The 6,865-nt window shown below is 41.7% G+C and overlaps 1 non-coding gene across 1 annotated transcript; it reads left to right on the top strand.

Annotated features, from left to right (window-relative positions):
• Window positions 1-2,569: 2,569 nt before the first annotated feature.
• LOC119466819 lies at window positions 2,570-2,669 on the top strand. Its single transcript, XR_005195307.1, has one exon. It is a non-coding gene; the product is annotated as a small nucleolar RNA U13 (small nucleolar RNA).
• The last annotated feature ends 4,196 nt before the right edge of the window (window positions 2,670-6,865 follow it).

Raw genomic sequence — 6,865 nt, 5'->3', positions numbered from 1 at the left:
GTTCTCTCAGATTTGCCTTTGCATATTTCCTGATTTCGTCTTTCTCCTTCTCTCTCTTTCTCTCCCTCCACCCAGAAGTGGTGCCTTTAGTTCATCATTATTTCTCATCTGAGTTAAACCAAGTAAGCCAAGTTCCCCAGTTATTCTCCCTCTAGTCTTGTTCCAACATAATCCATTTTCCATGCTGCATCCAGAATGGTCTTTATGAAATCTAATCTGGTCCTTTCACCGCATTGACTCTAGACACTTCTGTATAAAGTCCAAAAGTCTTCACATGCCATACAAGATCCTTCATGATCTGTTATCTACCCACCTCTCCATTTTTGACCCCTGTCCTTCCTACTCTGTGCCTCCACAATCTAGTCAAAGCAAACTTCACACTTCATCTCAAATGGCCTTCACTCTCATCTCTGCGCTTATTCTCCCATACCTGTCACACTCTTTCCCTGCTACCCCCTCCACACTCCTATCCATGGTAAGGTCTCTTCTAGGATATGTGGACTCGGTCCTCATCACCTTCTAGTGACACACTGTGCCCCTCTGTCGTGGTTCTTACCATATTGTGTTGTGATCATCTTCAAAGCTAGCATCCCAAAAAACAGACATGGATTAGTCATCATTGTGTCTATTACCTAGTAAAGTCCATGTCATAACAGGTAGTTAATAAAAGTTTGTGGAATGAATTAATCTAGAAAAGAAAAAAGGAAAGCAAAAAGGGACATCATATGTTGGGGAGAGTTTATTTATAGGTACATTTAACAATTGTGAGACACAGATGATCTATTACATTTTCAGAGTTTGAGACTTCAACAGGGAACTAAGAGGAATACAGGGAAGCCTAATCTCAAAGATTTAAATAACATAAGAATCAAAATTGAAATATTTAATTGCCTAAAGGGACAAATATATTCATCAACTGAAGTGTAAACTAATCCATAAATATCCCAGGTCTAATAGTGTCTGGCATAAAGCCTTGGAAGAAATGAACATACCCTGCACTGTGCTCTGGTGGTAACCCTTGACAAAAAGTGACACCAGCCTGCTGGAACTTTCCTCCATGCACAACAATTTCAGCCGCAAAAGAAGCAGTGGTAAAAATAATAATCATTAAAGATAAATACATAATGGAAAAATGGATGGATGGATGAAGAGCTAGATGATGGATGGAGAGATAGATAAGATAGAATAAATAGATGATGGATAGATAAGTGATGTATAGGTGATAGGTAGATTAAATAGATAATAGATTAGATAGGTAGATAGATTAAATAGATAATAAATGATGGCTAGGTAGGTGATATATAGAGAGATAGGTACATACATACATAGACAGACAGACAAACAGGCTAGCCATAGCTCTTTTGCTGGTGAAGCTGCAGTGGCAAAGCACTGTTGCCAAAACAAATGCAGGCAAAAAATGTGGACGTTTGGAAGGTGGAAACCAATGGACTGTCAGTGGGATCAGCTAAAGAGAAATGTATGGTCTGATCCCACAGAGGGGTGATGTCTGTGGAGGACCAGCCACCTTGTGCAAAAGCTGTGAAGAATGAGAGGAAAAACTGGACTAGAACTAAACAAGTGATGAGAAAAACAGAAAAGATGGTAAAGATGAGGATCTAAGGTAATAGCAGCAAGGGCGTTGACCATTAGCAAAACCAGAGCAGAGAGAAAAGATATATTCACACTGAAATTAGAGAAGAGAATGCTGCATTTGTCCCAGAGACACAGATGTGGAAACAGCCCAACACTCAGGACTTGCACTTCTGGCCATGATGAAGTAACAGGGGTCAGATTCACCCTTTTACCTTAACACACTGGGGTCAGTTGGGGGGAAATAGGGGAGGGACGGTGGGGGGTGGGGAGCTGGGGAGAGATAGCAAGGCGAGAGATGCCAGATGTAGGTGATGGGGAGGAAGGCAGCAAATTACACTGCCACGTGTGTACCTATGCAACAATCTTGCATGTTCTTCACATGTACCCCAAAACCCAAAATGAAATAAAATAAATAAATGGGGGGAAAAAAAGAAATATCAACTTGAAAAAACAGAAAAAAAAACAACAACAACAAATGGAAACCATTTTAAATAATTTCAGACACTAGACAAGAGGCAGCAGAGGACAGTGATTCCTGTGAAAAGGGGGAACAAACAAGGTGAGCCCTGAGATGCTCTGGCTTATCAGGTGAGAGCGTTTTCAGTTAAGTGATGGTGCAGAAAGACAGAGCCTGAACAAAGCCTTGTGGTTTGTGGACACAGGTGAGAATTCAGGGATGTCATGCTGGCTAACCCTGCAGAGGAGAGTAATGGAGAAAAGAGAGCTTCACAGGGAAGAGAGCTGCACAGAGAGATCTGCACAGAGGAGAGCCTGGAGGTGGAAAGGGGGTTCCCCTACTCTTCAGCTGAGTACTGGTCAGGGCAGGGATGTGGAGAAGCTTCATGAGGAGTGGGCAGGAATACTGCCTGAGCTACAGGGGCAAGGAACGTTGACGTTCCCATAGCCAGAATGGAGAAACCTTGTAGTACATGGGGCACTGTGTATCCTCAAAAGGGAAAAAGTACCCCTAGACCAGATTCTTTGGTGGTTCATAAGTGCAATTGGGTTTTTTGCCCATGTCTGAGACGTGCCTTTCTCAAACCTTATTATGACATCAGCACATCATCCGTCTGACATGGAAAAAAAAAAACATCCCTGCACCAAAGGCTGCTTGGTTCCATCTAATCATGTTTGAAAGCAAACTTCAAAAACATCAACTGATTCCAAGCAACTTAACTGTGTCCTGGAACAAAGGCCAAGAATATTTAAAAGAATACAAAAATATCTGACATCCAACAAGATAAAAATTATGTCTTGCCATCCATCAAAAATTACCAGACATGCAAAGTAGCCCAGGAACATAATGGATAATGAGGGGGAGGGAAACTGATCAACATAAACTGATCCAGAAATGACATAGATGAAGGAGTTAGTAGGCAAGGACGTCAAAACAGTTATAACTACATTCCATATGTTCGAGAAGGTGGAGAAAAATGTGAGCATATTAAGGATATAAAAAGATATTTTAAAACAGCCTTAAAGTTGAGAGAGGAGAGGCTGGGTGCGGTGGCTCATGCCTGTAATCCCAACCCTTTGGGAGGCCAAGGCTGGCAGATCATGAGGTCAGGAGTTCAAGACCAGCCTGGTCAACATGGTGAAACCCCCCTCTACTAAAGATACAAAAAATTACCCAGATATGGTGGTGTACGCTTGTAATCCCAGCTACTCAGGAGGCCGAGGCAGGAGAATCACTTGAATCTGGGAGGCAGAGGCTGTAGTGAGCTGAGATAGCACCATTGCACTCAGCCTGAGTGACAGAGTGAGACTCCATCTCAAAAAAAAAAAAAAAAAGCTGGGAGAGGAGCACCTCAAAGCTTGAGGTGTCTCTGATCTTAAAAACAAGGTAGAAACATCTGCTTTCCTTATCTAGTGTGAATATACCAGGTATTTTCCAAACAAGTAGACTTTTGAGAATGAAAGGCATGCTGTTAATAATGAGCTTGGAACCATCAGCATGAACAGAGACTTCCTTGAGTTGATTGTGACATGTGATGAGGCCAGCATTTCCTCCCAAAGCTTAACAATATTTAACAGAGTGTAGGGCATGACCACCACCAACAGCTGACATTATGAAGTTCCAGTCCTTAAAGAGATAGCCTCTGCCTCTGGAAACTCTCAGCCATGCTTACTAATGCACACCACGTATCTCTCCGCAGTAAATTTGTCCTTTGCAGTCCTCTCCATTTAATCCATGGCTGACTCTGACCTCTGTCTACTGTGTTGTGTCTGACTCTTCCACAGAGAGTCCCGGGCTCAGTCTTTACAATCCTTGACCCAATCAAACTTAGCTGACCCTAGTCTCTATCCCACAGGTCCATGCTGCTACTGCTTAACGGTAGCTAAAATGAAAGAGTTGTGGAAGAGTTAATGAGTTATCCCTCCTTGGTAAGGAACTTACAGTAAAGCTACTGCTACCTTCCTGGCTTTGCACAATAGCTCTCCGGTTATACCAAGCCAAGTTTGCCTAAGTATTGGCAACCCATCAAGTGGGATCTGTAAATACTCCAAATTATTTGTCCAAGCAAGTCAAAATATTCAGGGTGCCAAAGAGAAAGATGATCACTTGCAAGGTAAGTGACAAGTCTTGTGGCATCTTCAAGTCCCGATCCAGTGGGGAGAAATTTCAGTCCAATGACACAGAATGAAAAGACCCTGGGTATGTTGGGGACTGGAGTGCCTCCCTTTATTTCCACAAGCCTCTGCTCCTGTGAATAAGGCAATGATCACAGATCCTGACTTCATGTTATGACCTGATTGAAACCCAGATCCAAACCTGTCCTGGAGCATGTGATAAACGAGATGAGCCTGGAGCTCAGTTGTCACCACCTTCTCAAACACAGGCATCTTAATTAAAAAATTATAAGCTATGCTTTTGCCAAGGATTCAGATAAAACATCAAAAGGGGGGAAAAGTGTGTCTTTCTTTCAGTTAAAGGGCAGGTTCAAGATTAGGGGATAAGATTGGAAAATCAGGTAGAGGCGACTCCAGAGATGGACCAAAGCTGAAGCTCATCTCCAATGAGGGGACCTTTCCCATTTTGGAAAGAGATTGCACTGTAATGATGACCATGAGCATAAGCAAGCCCCTTCTCACCATTTCTCAACCTTATCTTTGATAACAGGCCTGTCTCAGCATGTGGAGAAAACATACAAAGCATTTTGAGCTCAGATATGAATCTGAATGCTGTGGAAAACAGCCAAAAAAGTGGCATATTCTCTGCCACTGACAATCCTTTGCATCCCTCTGCTCCTTGTGCGTAAATGAGAGATGGAACTTAGCCTTGGCTCATAGCAAAAAACTATTCTAACCCAGGGCACCTCTACATTGGTGGGGAAATGTCCAAATGCTTGATTGTCGATGCAGGAAAAAACCTCTGATTTGTTGGCATCAGACCTAGTCTTTGGATGGGAAAACTAATAAACCACAACCCTGAAGACAGGAGACAAACATTCCTCCTCCAGAAATATACTGACAGTGACCTTATAGTCCTTCAAACGTTGGGGCCTTAAAATAAACAGACTTTTGTAAAATGTCCAATTAACAGCTAAAGGTTTTAAGTGAAGACTGGAATATTGAGAAGACAAATGATTGGATTTCATTTATCTTCAATGCTCTAGATTTTTGCTACTTCCATCTTGGCCTATAGGATGAACACATCCTGGGAACTTAGGCTAACCCAAGCAGAACTAGGAGTAACCCAACCAGCAGACGAAGTTGAATAATCACTCTCATCCAAACCTCCCTTCACTTTGGTGCCCAGAATTTGGTTTTGTGAAACATTCAGACATCCATGCTTCTCCAGTTAGAATGGGCTTTACTTCTATAGCTATGCACAGGTAAACCAGGAGATTCGAATCTGTACAATATACCTAGAGCATCTTTTTTCAGCAAGTTTCACTTGAAGATTTAGGGGAAGGGATGTTAAGAAATGTTCTTTTACTTTAAGAGCAAGTCCAATGCTTTTAATATTAAAGTATGAATGACTTATAGGACTATGCCTAATTTGCAAGAAATTTGAATATAAAACACAAGACTTCTTGGTATTTTACTTTATGATGGGCTTTTAGGGTCCTCATCTGTAATCTTTCTGCAATATCAACACAGCCTTTCCATTTCAGTCTAGAAGTCTGGTCCACACTGCCCTAGGTAGACGGTGAAGCGCTGAAGAACATGCGCCTTACACTTGCTCCTGGTTCATTGTCTTGTTCATCATAAATCTCAGAGACACCCGAAAGAACCAAGCATCACCAACAGTGACTGATATGGTTTGGCTGTGTCCCCACCCAAATCTCATCTTGAACTGTAATCCCCATAATCCCCACAAGTCATGGAAAGGACCTGGTGGGAGGTAATTGAATCACTGGGGCAGTTTCCCCCATGCTGTTCTTGTGATAATGAGAGTTCTCACGAGATCTGATGGCTTTATAAGCATTGGGCATTTCCCTGCTTGCATTCATTCTCTCTCCTGCCACCCTGTGAAGAGGTGCCTTCTGCCATGATTGTAAGTTTCCCCAGCCATGCAGGACTGTGAGTCAATTAACCTCTTTTCTTTATAAATTACCCAGACTTGAGTATTTCTTCATAGCAGCATGAGAACATACGAATACAGTGACCAGTTATGGATGAGAAGCACCCAACTGCACAATCTTATCAATTTCATAACACCAGGTCTCACAGAAATAGTATGGAGATGTCTCAAGATCAAATCAGAAAATCATGACTCCATGAGAAGCCAGGCACAGTGACTCCCACCTGTAATCCCAGCTACTCAGGAGGCTGAGCAGGAGGATCACTTGAGCCCAGGGATTCAAGGCTACAGTGAGCTATGATTATACTAGTGCCCTCCAACCTGAGTGATAGAGGGAGACCCCCATCTCTTAAATATATATATATATGTGTATATTATATACATATACACATATATATGTGTGTGTGTGTGTGTATATATATATATGTGTGTGTGTATATATGTATATATATGCGTGTGTGTGTATATATGTGTATATATATACACACCACACATATATACACATATACACACATATATATACATATATATATATATACACATATATATATACACACACACACACACACACACACACACACACACACATATATGAGGGTAGAGATCTTTATTTTGTTCGTGAACTTATCCACCAAGCACGTAGAATAGTCTAGTTTATAGTACCTGCTCTGTAAACATATGTTGAAAATTAATTGTACGCGCTACTTCCCCAAACATTATTTTCTAATTATCTTCCCAAATAGG

Source organism: Cebus imitator, unplaced genomic scaffold (assembly GCF_001604975.1).
Source record: "Cebus imitator isolate Cc_AM_T3 unplaced genomic scaffold, Cebus_imitator-1.0 Scaffold231, whole genome shotgun sequence".
Taxonomy (NCBI): domain Eukaryota; kingdom Metazoa; phylum Chordata; class Mammalia; order Primates; family Cebidae; genus Cebus; species Cebus imitator.
The sequence above is the reverse complement of the archived record's forward strand: the minus strand, read 5'-3'. Positions and strand labels throughout refer to the sequence as shown.